This window comes from Phascolarctos cinereus, unplaced genomic scaffold, assembly GCF_003287225.1.
Source record: "Phascolarctos cinereus isolate Bilbo 61053 unplaced genomic scaffold, phaCin_HiC Scaffold_1;HRSCAF=81, whole genome shotgun sequence".
Classification (NCBI taxonomy): domain Eukaryota; kingdom Metazoa; phylum Chordata; class Mammalia; order Diprotodontia; family Phascolarctidae; genus Phascolarctos; species Phascolarctos cinereus.
Genome location: NW_027555514.1, coordinates 253,468,778 through 253,485,267, shown reverse-complemented (window position 1 = coordinate 253,485,267; position 16,490 = coordinate 253,468,778).

The following is a 16,490-nucleotide window of genomic DNA, read 5'->3' as shown; positions in this document are numbered from 1 at the left end:
CTCATAGCACTTCAGCCAATTGTCTTACTCTCCTTCATATCCTATTTGTATATGAATCTTTCCTTCCTGTTAAACTGTAAGTTCTTTGAGATCAGAATTTGTGTAATATTTAATTCTTAAACTTAGTATGTTTGTTGAATTGAATTGTTTGGAAATTAATTGTGTTGGTGTTCCAGGAGGTCCTCCCAGCCCCGAATTTTACTAGCATCAACAGTTTCTCCAGAAATCCTTTTTCAGAAAAAAACCTGAAAAGACTTACATGAACTGATGCTGAGTGAAGTGAGCAGAACCAAGAGAACAATGTACACAGTAACAGTAACATTTGTGATGTTGTGTGAGCTATAATTGACTTTGCTCTTCTCAGAAATACAGTAATCCAATATAATTCCAAAAGACTCATGTTGGAAAATGCTATCCACATACAAAGAACTGATGGAGTCTGAATGCAGATGGAAGCATACTATTTTCACTTTTTGTGGTTTTTTTTTCATTTTGTTCTGTTTCTTCTTTCACAACATGACTAATGTGGAAATATGTTTTACATGATTGTACATGTAAGAAAAAGAAAAATTTTTCAAAACTTAAAAATTAAGAAAACAAATCTGAATATTTGAAATGTCCAAAACCCCAAAGTTCTCCTTAGTATGGTTTGGAAAATGTTAATCTATGCTATATCCAAACCACTTATATTACACAGATTTCTGCTGCAGACATAATTTTGATTAGGGATGAAATTAAATTTCCATATGTCTTGTTTGCCACATTGGAAAGTGAGCTCCTTAATAGGAAAATCACACTTACTTTGCTATTTGTATCCCCAGAATTTAGCACATTAAATACATATATTTAATAAATGCTTTATTCATTCATTCATTCAAATGTCAATCCTTAGATACAAATTCACTAAATTTGATTTATGTTAATGGCCTCAAAATTTACTCTTGAAGTAAAATATTGCAAAGTTTGAATCCAGAATTATTTCTTACTATGGAAAAATATCACTTAAAAGGACAAGTAAATACTCATTATTGCATATTAGTGGAGGGACAAAAGTTTATTTCCTGACTTCACATCTGCTCTGTTCAAAACAAAGTTTTGTTCATACATAGTTAGTAGGAGGTAAGATATATTTATTTCCTTGAGAAGGAACCCAAAGTACTTCCCAAATTAGGCATCATGATCTAAGTGAAATGTAGCCACCTCTGGAGTGAATGTGTACACTGTCAATCACCTCATGACTGCTACACAATTGATGGGGGGAAGGCATATTTTTGGCTTCCCCAACAAAATTCATTTCATTCCAAAAATATAGTGGTGGTTTTGATCTCAGAGAGAGAGGGCAAGACTTATACTTTTTTTTTCTAAAGGATTCATCCAAAAAAGTCTCCAAGACCAAGGCCATTACTCATACAAAACTCTCATTGGAATGAACCACAGAACAGAGAGAAAGGACCTTCTCAGAAACTCTGAATATGCAAGTTTATTCTATGATAACTCTAGTTCATAGAGTTACAGAATACAAAATTCTGGAGTAAGCTTTTTCTCGTCATAATATAATTCTCACATAAAATTATGGCCCTTTTGCCTCTTGAATGCCACCTTTTTCTCTTTGATATCACTTTAATTTTTTCCATTCAAATATGAAATTATAAGAACTGTTTTATAGGAGGTACAAAACAGAAGTCTTAAAATTTCATCCTTTCTTAGTTGGTCATTTTCTGAGCAACACTTAAAGGACACATTTCTCATTCTAGAAACTTTCTGCTTCTTTACCTTGGTGACACTCCACTCCACTGGTTTTCTTTTTGTTACTCTACCTCTAATGGCACAAATAAAATTGCTGGACTTCCATCCAGAGGTAGCATTATGTAGTAGATAGAATGATTGACTTGGATTCAGGAAGATGCGAGTTTAAATATCACCTCTAATACTCATTAGCTGGCATTAAGATGATCCAAGTTCTTTTGTTTATATCATATCATATACCACATATTTCACGGGTGAAGGAAATGGAGACACTGAATCTGAAGAAGAAATATGACAATTGTCAAGTGGAAGAAGGGTTAGGCTCTTCTACTTGGGCCTTGAGAATAGAACTAGTAGCCAAAAGTAGAGGGTAAAAAGAGGGAAATTTATGCTTGATATTAGTAGAAACTTCCCAATAATCAGAGCTATATACAAGTAGAATGAGTTGCCTTGGGCTATAGTAGGTTCCTGCCAAAGGCTGGATGACCATTTGCAGGGTATACTACACAGGGGATCCTTTTTCAGGTTACGGAGTGTATTAAATTGTCATTAATGTATCTTCCAACTGAGAAACTGTCATTTTGTTTTTCTGAAAGCAGTATGGTGACAGAAAAGTCCCTTATCTTCTCTGAACCTCAGTTTTCTCATCCATAAACTAGTGATAATAATAACTGTAATGCCTATACTACAGGTTGGTTGTGAAATTCAAATGGGATCATGTATCTGAGTTACTTTACAAACTTTAAAGTGTTATATAAATATCAGCCAAATAAGAAAACTGGGATAGATTAAGGCATGGAAAAAGGACAGCTGGGGCTAGAGTAGCTGGGAGAGAACCACAAATGACTCTGGTATTTTAATGGTTAGTACTTAACTTCACCTTGCCATTTCCTGAACATTGCCATGCCATGACACGCAGAAAAGTGCATCACTTCCCTCCCTGGCCACTGTCCTTCCTTTCACTTTCCAGCTCTAGCTCTGAGAACAGCAATCAATTTAATACTATTATTTATGGAAAGGAAAAAAGAACTCAAGCATTTGCAGTATGGCTCCAATTCCCTGTGACTTTCCTATCTAAAACACTCAATCATTTCCTTATATATTTTGTCTTCTATTCAAGCATAAGCTCCTTGAGGGCAAAGACTCATTTACTTATATTTGTGTCTCTCATGCTTACACAATGTTATGAATATAGAATGAGCATTATGACTTTCCATTTGTTAATTATCTCAAATATTCTTTTACTATCCCATATATAACTTTGACCGGAGTGCTTGTAGGTGAGGGAAAAACAACTTTACAGCAACTACTCTCTATAGGGAAATGATGAGAGAGTATTAATCTCTTCATTGTGGCTAGATTTCCAATTAGGAATGCCACTGTCCATAGAGTTTTCGAATAATGCAGTTCTTTTAGGGCTCTGGGTAATGGCAACAGACTAGCCAGAAACTTTTGTGGCCTCAGCATGAAAAAAAAAATTGGTTTATGTCAACATTTTATATAAAGTGTCTGTCTTGTAATTCAAAAATATAATCTTTAAAAATTATTTTAAGGAAAGAAACATCAAAAACAAATACTTTTGAACTTTGTATATGTAATACATTTCAATAATTTATTTTGGATATTGAAATTTCGAATATGGTAACTATCTAGAGTTAATGCAAAAACGGATAGATTCTTGATCCTTTATGATAATTTGAAAAAATGTGTGCATAGTAAACAAGCACCCAGCAACTTGCTTTGGCAAGTAGCTTTGAAGAGTCAGAAGCCAACACATTCAAGAAGCTGAGACTTTTGGACACAGCAGTGATGAAAGGTGAGGAATCTGCTCCATTTACAAGTGACAATTAACCTACACTTGTTTGTTTTGGTTTTTTTCCCCCAGTGCCAAGTATCAAACACAAATTGATCTCATTATTTAAGGAGAAGGCCGAAAGAATTTTTTTTCTCTAGATATCAGGCAGAATGATGTGTTCCTTGAAGGAATAATAGGAATATCTCAATAGGAAATCCAGAAGGGGAAAAAATATATAAGGATAAAGAGTATCCAGATCTATATCATGATGGTAAGGGCTAGGGGAATATGACAGAAAAAAAGAAAGCAAGAAGGATTACCAAACCACTGAAGAAACCTAATAGATATGAGACTTTTCTAAGAAAGAATTAAGTTGAACCCTCTGATAAAGAAGCATTTTAGAGGCTTCACATAATATGAAGAGGATTAACAAATTCTTCAAGGAAAAAAGATATCTAGAACTAGTCAGGAGAAAAGAATCTTTCAGGTTGGTGCATATTATCATTATTATTATTATTATTATTATTATTATTATTATCATCATTATCATTATTACATAGTGTTTTTTGATTTACAAAGTTTTACACATACTTTTTTTTCTCATTTTCATATAAACTATCAGGATAGGCTGAAGGTGTATTGAAGATGGGGTGGAGAGTCTTCCCAGACTTGCCAACCTGGATAGGCACTGCCCACCTCTAGTGATGTATATTGGGACAGGATACCAGTGGAAGAAATGTAGAAAACAAAGGAAGTTCTCAAGTGGAATCTGAGGACCTTTTGGACATAGCCAGTATTTCCATCATTGCTGCCAAATGAAAGGAGTACAAAAGTGAAACTGATAAAATGAACGGCTGTTAAAGAAGCTGGTGTCAGAGAATGCTATTTGAATTTCTGATCAAAGTTTAAGATACAGGAATGATAGGCATAGGGTTAAGATAAAATTCACCTAAAGATGGCTGGAAAAAATACATTTGCCTGGAGATTTGGGGATCTGGAGGATATTGAGCAAAAAACAGAGGGAGTAAGCAAATTGCTCACATGTATCTGTTAAGCCAGATACCATAGATGTTAAGTATGAGACAAAACATATAATGACAGTGAAGCAATCTAACTCACAGGAGAAAATATACAGGAATAAATGCAATAACAATATTCCTGGCCTCAGATGTCTATGAATATTTGCAGAATGTGGTTACCAAATAAAATAAACTCATGATCTTAAGGAAAAAAGGTAAATTTGGCATCACACATTTGTTTGAGATGTATTGGGATTTCATTAATGACTGGAATGCAGTGATGGCATAAGGAATATGGTTTCTAATTCCAAAGGAACATAAGATCAAAGGGATGCTGGAATAGTATTATATATCAAGAAAATCTATACCTATGAGAAAATCCACAAACCAAAGTGAGGAAAGAATTTGGGTGTGGATAAATAGAGGTTGAAACCAAAATGATGGCGTATTGGGAGTAAACTACAGACCACCCAGCCACAAAGAGGAAACACAAAATGAGTTTGGGAAGCATCACATATGATAATGTGTGGCATTGTATAATGTATGGCATATGACAATAATAAGCATCACATATGATAACGTTGGCATATAATAAAGCATATGATATGAAAATAGTAATAAAGGAGACTATTCATACATCTGCTAGCACTCTCTTTTGTGCTAAACATAGAACAGCTGGTAAGTTCTTGTCTCACCTTAATGATAATTTTACTTCTCAAAAAGAATCCTGGAAATCACTCCCTTGTCCTATATTGGTTTTAGAATTCTTAAGTTCCTCCAAGACATAGCTCAATAACCACTTTCTATGGTATGAATCTCCTGATTACTGCCACTCCCCCCCCCCACCAACTGTTCACATTTTCTCACTTTTCACTTTACGTTGTACTTACTCATCTTCTGTTTGTTCATACATTATAACCTGACTCCCTACACATATACATATACTCAGCAAAATGTAATCTCCTTGAAAGTAGGGATTATTTCATTTTGTCTTTATTCATAGCTAACATCACAAACTACATTTTGGGGTATGTGGCAGGAATGGGAAAGGTATGTCCAGAACTGTGATTTCATTGGTGGAAGGAAGTCTCAGCGAAGAAACTCTTCCTTCCAACCCAGATCACTAACTGCACTGCAGACGAAAGCCTTAGAGAGTCATTTGGCAGCATGTGAGTAACACGCTCAGGATCACACACCCAATGAGTGCCAAAAGCAGAATTTGAGCCCACGTCTTCTTGACTCTGATACTTGCCTTGAGATAGTAGAAAGTTAATAAATATTTGATAATTGAATGAAGTAATACAGGCAGTTGATCTGTATTTTATCCTAAATAATAAGGAAGTTTCCAATATAGAAAGGACAAGAACTTAGGGAGGAAGTTATCATAAAATCTCAATTTGTAACAAGTAAAGATAGTGAGCCCAAGAATACTATGGTGAAGACCCATGTTATTTGTGAAAAGATAAATAAGATCCTGTCACCTACCGTTCTACCAGGGAAGTTGACTAGAGTGGTACTCTCTCCAAAACAAAATTTTGGTAATATAAAAACATGTAATTGCCATGAGGAAGAAAAGGTTAGAGCTATATGGATTCACAAGAAATTTATCAACCAACTTCTTTTTTATTCTTAATTTTATTTTAAATTTTAGAAATATACTCTATTTGTTTTAACTGTCCAAGATCTGTCTTCTCATCTTTCCATCCTGACCCTCCTCCAATTGAGAACACAAGAAAAACAAAACCCATTACAAACATTTACAAACATCTATAGTCAACTAAAACAAATTCCCACATTGGCCATGACCCCCCCAAAAAAAATCTCATTCTGCATTCCCACCGCCTGCCCATTAAGAGGCGAGTAGCATGTTCCATCATCAGTCCTCTAGAATACTCGTTGGTATTTACACTGATATGATGTCAGAATAATAATATTCCATCTTATTTACATGCCATAATTTACCAATCTATTCCCCAACCTATGGGTACCTCTTCAGATTCCCATTGTCACCTCAAAAAGATCTCTCAATATTTTTGTACATCCTTAGAGTTTCTTTTGCTTTGGACTAATCCCTCATTTAACCTACCCTCTCTCTAAGCCCTCCTCCTTATTCTCTCCTTTGTCTCTGAGTGAAATACATTTCTGTGCCCAGTTCTATGTTTGTGTATTTCTCCTTCTTTTGTCCAGTTAAGATAAGAGTAGGTTTCAAGTATCAGCCAGTCCCCCGACACACGCACACACAATCTCCTGTTTATTTGTACAATATCAACTTGTGCACTTTGATTATGTGAGATAATTTTCACTAACCTTCCATTCTCTAGTCCACTACCACCCCCCTGTACTCCTCTTCCTCTGTCTTTCTATTCTTTTCTTACGATGGTCAAGACATAACAAAACCACTTACAGACCTTGCCTAATTGGATTCCCCCTATGAACCCTTTTGATGATAGGGTTCAGAGGGGACACATGTATCACCTGCCCATGTAAGCAGTTTATCCTTGTTTATCATTGTTCATTCACATTTACCTTTTCGTGTTTCTCCACTCCATTATTTGTAAAATGCTTAGCACTGCGCCTGGCATAGGATAAGTGATAGAAAAATGCTTATTCCCTTCCCCTTCCCTGTGTTTGAACTTCAAAATTTATACACAGCTCTGCTCTTTTAATCAAGAATTCTTGGAAGACTTCAATTTCCTCAAAGATTCCTTGTTTCCCTGTCGCATTATACTCAGTTTTACTGGGTAAGCTAATCTTGGCTCTACGCCCACATCATTTGCCCTTTTGGAAAATTATATTCCAAGTTCTCTATACCTTTACAGTGGTGGCTGCTAAATCATTTGTGATCTAGACTGTGATTCTTTGGAATTTGAATTTTTTTTTCTTAATGCTTATAGTATCTTTTTATTGACCCGGAAGCTCTGGATTTTAACTATGGTATTCCTGGGAGTTTTCATTTTGGGATTTCTTTTGAGAGGTAACCAGTGGATTCTTTTTATTTCCTCTTTGGCCTTCTAAGTTCTAAGAGATCAGGTAGGCTTCTTTAAAGATTTATTGAAATATGATGCATAGGCTTTTGTTTTTTGGTCAAGGCATTCAGCTAGTCTGATGATTCTTTTTTTTTCTTCTTGAAATGTTTTCCAAGTCAGTTGTTTTTGCTTTGAGATACTTCACATTTTCTTCTAATTTTTAGCCTTTTGTTTTTGTTTTCAAGTTTCTTATTGCCTCATGAAGTCCTTGGCTTCATGTTGGTCCATTCTGACTGGACCAAGCTGTGTTTTCTCTGAGGAATTTCTTGTAGTTATTTTGGAGATATTCTCTTCCTCTAGATATGTGTCTTGAGCATCCCTATCACCATAAAAACTCATTATGGTGAATTTTTGTTTTTTGTTTATGTTTGCCCATTCTTCCAGTCTACTTCCTGATTTTACACTTGATGTCAGGACTGGGTTCTCCCACACTTCTGGAGAGAAGATTTGTGCTAGTTCTATTGTTGCTTTCTTGAAACTGTTATTTCAGCATCACATGTACTCACTTGGGACCTACAAGCTTTCAATGCTCCCAATGTGGCCTGATCCAGGGTAAAATCTGATTGGTGCTACCCTGGTCTAAGCTCTTTAAGTTCTTGATCTGGGTTTTGGTTTAAGCAAGAGTAGATCACTGCTGGATTCTGTCCCAATAAGCCAGCTGGAAAGCTTTCTTTATTCACAGTGACCCAAGTGTAGGTTCCTTTTTGGCCTAGCATTCCAGCTCTGGTTATTTCTTTGTCTTCTGGGCTAAATAACTAGAAGTGAGACCATATTCTGAGTCTGGGGTCTGTGCCAAATCACTGCTGCTGGCTTCTGAACTTTCTCCTTTCTTGCTACACCACCCAAGACCTCCATATCTGACGCTACTCCCCTACTGGAAGTTGGTAGTGGGTGACAAAGCTACCAAATTCACACTTATCTCTATAGCAGTGCCTCGTTATGAGTCTGGAGTACCTTGGTCTGGGTCTGGGACCTGCTCTTGCCCAGGTGCATAGCCTCTTCCTGGGTGTTGGAATGATCAGGGTGCTCTTGGCTGGATGCATTTATGGTGTCCACAGACCCCCCTGTCTCTGTGTCTGTGGCAATTTTGGCTGGACAAATGGTAAACCATGACTTATTCTGCATTTCCCCAATAGGATTTGGTCCCAATGTGTTGTATATATCTATCTGAAGGAGTTTGTGAAGGGGAACTCACTGCACTGCTTCCTAATACTCTGCCATTTTGGCTTGCCATCACCCCCTCCCCCTGCAATTTTATTTTTAGTCATACACAGGAGAAAGAAATGGAGATAGATAATAAAGAATGAATGAAAGTGGAATGATTCTGCAAAAACAAGGAGAACACTAAAGCCCAAAACACCCTGGGGCTTTCTAAGAATGCTAACAAGAACAAGAAGACTTTTTGAAAGGACTTTTTGAAACTCTTTTGGTAATGTGATAAAACATCAAAAAAGGAATAGAATCATTGCTCAGCATAAATGAGAAAATGATTATGGGTAACAAAGAGGTTAAACTACTCAACTCCTGTTTCCCTTCCATTTAGTATACCAAGGAGATAAAATTATCTTCAGAGTTGGAAGAAGTGAAAACCAAGGAAAATGAGTAGATGGCAAGAGAGCAACTCACCTGTGCTTAATGAGATTAAGCCATCAGCCTCAGAAAAATAACTTGTAAGGAAAAAGGAATTGTTGGGGGGGAAGGGGGAACTTGGAAATATGCTTGCTGAGCCATTGTGAGAGATCCTTGAAGAATCAGACAGAACTTGAGACAAGCAAATATTTTCCACATTTTCAAACTTGGGGTAGCAATCTCAAACTTTTAGTGTGAGCATTTGACTTTGATTGCCAGCAAAATTTTACAACAAATTGTTTAAGGGGCAGCCTGGAAACACATGAGGGAAGCAATGAACTCTGAGCAGCCACAATGTGTTAGTCAAGAGCAGGTCATCCCATACTAACGACATTTCTTTTCTATTTTGGGGGGACAATATTACTGGATTTCTAAGTCTAAATATAATATGGCTATATTTTAGCAAAACATTTGACCAAATCCCCCATGATATCCTTGTAGACGTGATGGATAGATGCAAACTGGATGAAATTACAGTTAGATGTAATCATCGCTTATTGAACAACAGCACCCACACTATTGTCCAGCTAAAGAGAGACCTCAAGCTAACGTTATGAGGTTCTTTTCTTGGCTCAGGCTTCTTCAATTACTTTCAAATTAATGACATAAAGACACAGATGGCAGTCTTATCAAATTTATGGTTGACATGAAGTTGGCAGGATAACTAATACATCGGATGACACAATTGGGAACTAGATACATCTCAGTAGGCTACAATGATGGTCTGAGTTGAATAAAATGAAATTTGATAGGGATACATGTAAATTCCTATACTTAAATTGAAGAAATCAACTTGAAGAAGTAAAAGATGAGGTAGACCTGCCTGGAAAAGGGGTCATTTGAAAAATATGTGAGGAGTTAAGCATATTTCAAGTTTCATATTAGTAGAGTGTGAAATGTCATCCCTCCATACCTTCAAAAAGAAAAAAAAGCCGAGGCTATCCCAGGCGGAATTAATAGAAGAATAATTTCATCAGGGAGATTCTTTTTCCTCTGTACTCTTCCCTGTGCAATCTACATCTGGGAAATTGTTACCATTCCTGGAAACTATATTTTAGGAACGATAATTATCATTGCTATGTTTATGTAGCATCTTAAGATCAGCAAAGTACTTTAGATATATCTTCTTAACTTAATCTCGCAACAACTCAGAGAGGCAGGTGCTACTAGTAATATAATCCTAATTTTTAAAGGACCAAAAAATAAGAATATTTCAAAGGACCAAGCTGTGTCAATCGGTGCTATGCAGTTTTTTTTTAATCCATAAGGCATAGAAAATAGAGATATTAGAATGAAAATTTTATTTCAAAACAAAATTATAGTATGTGCTCATAATATTTATGTATATTTAATTTTTATTTATATTTAATTTTTAATTTAATTTATATTTAAAGTATATCTTCACAGATAGAAGAAATTATTATATTATAATATATTATAAATTATAATAAAACTATTTTTAAAGTTTGTGTTGATTGTTACTCTTAATTCTTCTAGTATGAAGTACCTTGCTTGTCATCACATGGCAATTATTAAAGGCAGTAGTCAAGATTGGGTGTTTCCTGACATTCGGCCCAGTGATGTTTCCACTACAAGACATTCCTCAAGGAGGATGTTGACAATCTGGAATGTGCCATGCATGGTAGGAAGACTTAAAATAAATCATATTGGAATTGATTGAAAGCTATTAACCTGGAGAAAGGAACATATAGGAGGAGCATGATAAATATGTTCAATCACATAAAGAGAAATTATATGAAGCACTTCCTAATAATACAAACTGTCCCAAAATTAAATTAAACAGCTGGGCAGCACAGCACTGGATTTGGAGCTAAGAAGACATGTTCAAATCTTGCCTCAGACACTTACTAGTTTTCTGGCTCTGGGTAAGTCACTTAATTTCTCAGCCTCAGTTTCCTCTCAGCTTTCCCCATTTGTAAAATAAGGATAATAATATCCCTTTCCTAGTTGTTGTTAGTATTAAATGGGATAATATTTGTAAAGTACTTTGAAAACTTAAATTACTATACAAATACTAATTATTATCTTTATTAAAACTGCCCAAGGAAGTTGTGGATTCCTGTTAATTAAAGGTCTTCAATCAGATACAGATTGATCACTTCTTTGGATGCTAGAAGAGATATAATTGATGACAACTGAGATTCCTTTTCACTCTCAGAACTTATTTGTATGTTGAATTAACATACAACAAACTGCCCTCATCATTAACACAACTCTGAGTTTTCTTGAAGTATTCCCATATGTCCTGTAGGCCTAGTGGAGCCAAAATACTTCATTATTTAGTAAATTACAAAATCACACAAACTTAGAGTTAGAAGGAACCTCAGCTACCATTGTTTTGAACCCACACCTGAACAAAAATTCCATCTACAGTAAACCTGGGCAAACACTTATCTCTCCCCTGATTGAAATAGCCCCATGATGAAGAATCTGTTGCCAAGTTAGCTCATTTCACTTTTTGAGAGTTAATTAAATCCAATTAAGTGTCTCCTTTGTGCAAGATACTTCGCTAGGAGATTGTTATACAAAGACAAAGATGCAACAGTGCTAGCCTTTGAGAAGACGACATTTTGGAAAGATTTTTCTTTATCCTACGGTGAAATCTTCATCTCCAAATCTCTTTGCTTTTAGTGCAGCCCACTGGGAATAGGTAGGACAATTCAAATCCCCGTTGCACAAAACAGTTCTGAAAATACTCAAAGACAGCAAATGTGTTCTTCCAAAAACTTGTTTCAAAGTTTTCTTTAAAAATTATAAATGTAATAACCATAAACAAAAACAAACATTTCAATAGACATACAAAAAACAAGAGGCAAAAATGTCATTCCAACCTCTTGGCCTTTAACTAGGCAGAACCAAATGAATTAACAAACAAGAAGAAGCAATGAAAATGCTTTTTTTCTGTGTTCCCTTCCAGGCCTGCAAGAATTCTGACACCTTTGACCCAGTTTTTCTGCTTTCTTTTCTTCCTGTTTTTGCTTAAGGTAATTGTAGCTAGTGTGGATGCAGTTCTTGTGCTACTGATTTCACTTTTCATCACCCATGCAGATTCTTCCACATTTCTTTCTATACTTCATACTTCTTACCTTTATAATACCATTGTAGTCAATTACATTAATGCAGCCCAATTTATTTTGCCATTTTGTAATTGTTGGACAGATTTGTGATTTTTGTCTCTTTCAAATAGAGCAGCTATGGCTATTTTTTGTTTAGAGCAAGTCTTTCTTTTTTTTATTTCATGATTTTGGGGGATAGAATCCTAGCAACGGATTTGCCCTTTGCTAAAGAAAATATGCAACACTATCCTCCTCCTCCAACCCATGTGGGATGTTAACTCAAAGTGGATCGGCCACTTAGCCTGGAAGAATGACACACTCAACAGACTAAAAATGACCCATTCAGATTCTTTTATCTGGTGCCCTTGCTTCCTCTCTAGTGAACGCGTAGAAAAATCTGTGAGTCCCTCTCTTGAACTTCAAATGGTTAGGAGACTTTCCTTCTCCTAAAGTCATGGCAGTTACTTACACACCAAAGCTAATGCCCTGGTTGTCCCTTCTGCTTTGTGCAGCTTTTCCTAATCATAAATGACCATCCTGAGATGGACAATTCCAGCCGCAGGGGCAGCCAGGTGGCACAGTGGATAGAGCACCGGCCCCGAAGTCAGGAGGACCTGAGTTCAAATCCGGCCTCAGACCAAACACTTGACACTGACTATCTGTGTGACCCTGGGCAAGTCACTTAACCCCAATTGCCAAAAAATAAAATAAAATAAAATGGTTATAAGTAATATCATTAATGATCTAAGTAACAATATGCTAAGAAAATATTATAGGAGTTACATATTAACATTCCAAGTCTTTGCCAATGCACATGTGGTGGAATTGGAAGCTATGACCCACTCCACCCCCAAGCCTAGTTGTTATAATCACAAATGGGAGGGGTCAGCTTATATAAAATGGATTGCAAAGACACGTCTATATAAAGTTCCATTTTGAAATGTGGAGTTGTCCCTGGTAGAATTAAAATAGTAGCTAGCCAATGGCTTGCCAAATGCTGAGTATGTCACTAGTTGCCTTTAAAACTCTAAGCCTACCGACCCCAGAGGCAGTTTGAGAAGACAGGAGATTCAAAGCAGGGCACAGCCTTGATAACTATTTTGTTACTATATCAACCTCATTTTGGGGATCCATAGGATCCAGTGGGAAGTTCACCGAGTTAGTTCATGAGTACATCTATCTTGGACAGACTCTGTGGATGGACAATGAAGTGGGCCAAAAGTTGAAAAGGAGAGGATTTCATTTGGAGAACTAAGGAGCACTTTCAAACTGTTCTTGATTTAGATGTTCATCTTTTTGACACTAGTATACCCATGGTAATACTATAGAGCTAGGCATCATGAGACACCACGATCTCCAAAGAATCAAATCCTTATACTTTGATATTTTTGTACAGAGTCAAACACTTGCATGTAAAAAAAAATAAAGAGAATGAAAAATGTCCATTTAAAATGTAAATGTAAAAAAGGAATATATATTTGTATTTTTATATATATAGTCAAACTCATATCTCTTAAAAATAGAATGAAAAAAATGTTAAAAAAAAAAGAATGAAATTCTGTGGGTAACCTCAAAGGTAATTGAGAACATATGTGGTAGGATTAAGCGGGAATGGCAACAAATTCTCAACAATAATACCTATGTAAAAAGAACAGCATAAAATGATAGGACCCAGGAAAAAAATGATCAGAAATGGAAGAGGGATGGCCATGGAACTAATATGAGGGAAAATACAGGAAGAGGTCAAGTACTGCTCTAGCAATCACAGAATGTTAAAAGATTTTGAGGAGAATATCTAGCACATAGTAGGTACTTAATAAACGCTGACAGATATAGAAAGAGAGACAGATGATAGGTAGTAGATAAATAGATAGGTAAATGACAGATCAATAGATAGATACCCAGAATAGACCTTGTCAGGAGAATTTAAAGGAGGACATGGACAAGAATGGCAGGTAATTCAAAGGCATAGATCAGTTGCAGTCTGTTGATCTCTACTGGTAAATTAAATACCCATATCAGTGATTCATCCAATTCTGAAAATATATACTTTGAATATTTTAATTTGGCGATTGTAGAATGATTAACATATTTACGTACATTGTTTTATTCTAGAAAATCCCATTAGAACTTTTAAGATTTTTGACTTACACAGGAATACCCCAGAACTGAATTCACTTTTCAGTGCCTAATACTTTTCACATCTTTCCATGAAAAACTAAGGTTTAGCATTTGGAAGAACCTTTTAAAATAAAATAATTAAGAAAAATCAGATGCTAATATACTTAATAACAATGTTCTGTCATTTTTCAGTCATGTCTGACTCGCTGTGACCCCATCTGGGGACTTCTTGGCAGTGTTACTAGAATGATTTGCCATTTCCTTCTCTAGCTCATTTTGTGGATGAAGAAACTGAGTCAAGCAGGGTTAAGTGGCTTGCTGAGGCAATAATAAGTGTCTGAGGCAAGATTTGAAGATGAGTCTTTCTGACTCCAGGCCTGGGCTCTATCCAGTGTACCACCTAGCTGTCGTGTGTGTGTATAAGTATACATACACACACATACATACTTATATATACATATCACTTCAGGATTTACAAATCATTATTTAAATTATTATTGCATTTATAATAATTACAATTTATAATAATAATAAAATTATTATCACATGCCATCCTTACAACAATCTAGGAAGGTAAGCACTATTATGATCCTCCTCTTACAGATGAGGAAAGTGAGGCAGACAGCAGGTATTTGCCCAGTCCCATAGCTATTAAGTGTTTGAGAGCAGATTTGATTTCATGCCTTTCTGACTCCAGTTGACCAAGCCATCTTAACTGAAATATACATAGTGCTTTCAGATTAACAGTTTTACATATATTACATATATTACCATCAGATTACCATCTGATTCTTACAAGAATCCAGTGAAATACTTGCTCTTCTCAAACCCTTTTTAAAGACTAGAAAAGTGAGGCTGAGAGAGGTTAGGCGATGCCTAAGGTAACAGAGCCAGTAGGTACATGAAGCAGGGTTTCAGTATACATCTTCTTAACTCTGAGTCAAGTGCTCTCTCCACTCCAAGATCTTGCAGCCTTTAGTTAAAGTGAGCTGACAGCAAATGAAGTCATTTTTTAATCCCACAAACTCTCAGAAAGCCTGATTGATCAAGGCATCTCAAACTGTTTAGTCATCTTTTCCTTCCTCATTTGAGACCTAAGTATTAAAAACACTGTTTCCACTTTCATTTGCACTGTTGACTTTCGTTTGTAGAGTATTTTCATTCCTGCTCTTCATCACTATTCATCAGGTATTATTATTGCTAGTATTTTTTGCTCAAACAAATGTGAAACAAATTTAAAACCAAAGAAGTTGATCTTGAAGTAATCCTAGAGGAAAACATGGTTTTCAAATTCTCCACAGCCAGCACAACAAATTAAGCATAGGCCAGGGAGATCTTTTACAGAGAAACACAGCAACATCTGTAGAAAACCTAGATTTTCTCCATGGTGCCCTGACGATATTGCTCCTCATGTTTCTAGATTATTGCTTCTTCTTTTGCTGATGATAAGAAATGGATCATGGCACAGCAGATAGAGGGCCAATACTGGATCACAGAATCAGAGACTTAGATCTGAAAGGGACCTTGCAGGTCATCTAGTTCAGCCCCCTCATTTTACAGATGTGGAAACCGAGAATCAGGAAGGTTAAGTGACTTGGTCCCCGTCACATAGCTCAAAGTGTCTGAGGCAGAATTTGAACCAAAGTTTTGCTGATTTCAAGTCCAGTGTTCTAACTTTGACACCCTCAATTTCATATCATCAGTATTAGATCTGTGCTTAACCTTCCTTTTGATATATACTGGCTGTGAGTTGTCATGGTCAAATAGTCCATCAACCAATGCTCAATCTACTAACGATAAATGATTTCCCCTGTGACGAAAAAGAACAACAATGTCTCACAGAGAAAACACTCCTCCGGAAATAAAAGAGTGAACATTTTGAAGTCAGCACAGCATAATGGCCTTGAAGTCTGAAAGACATAGGTTCAAATCCTATTTCTGATACATATTGGCTGTATGAACCTGGGCAAATCACTTATTCTCCCTATGATCTGCAACTCTGAAATTAAAAATTACAGAGTTCCCAGTCGACATTGGTAGATAGAATTTCCACATTGGGAGATGCCTAAAAATAAAA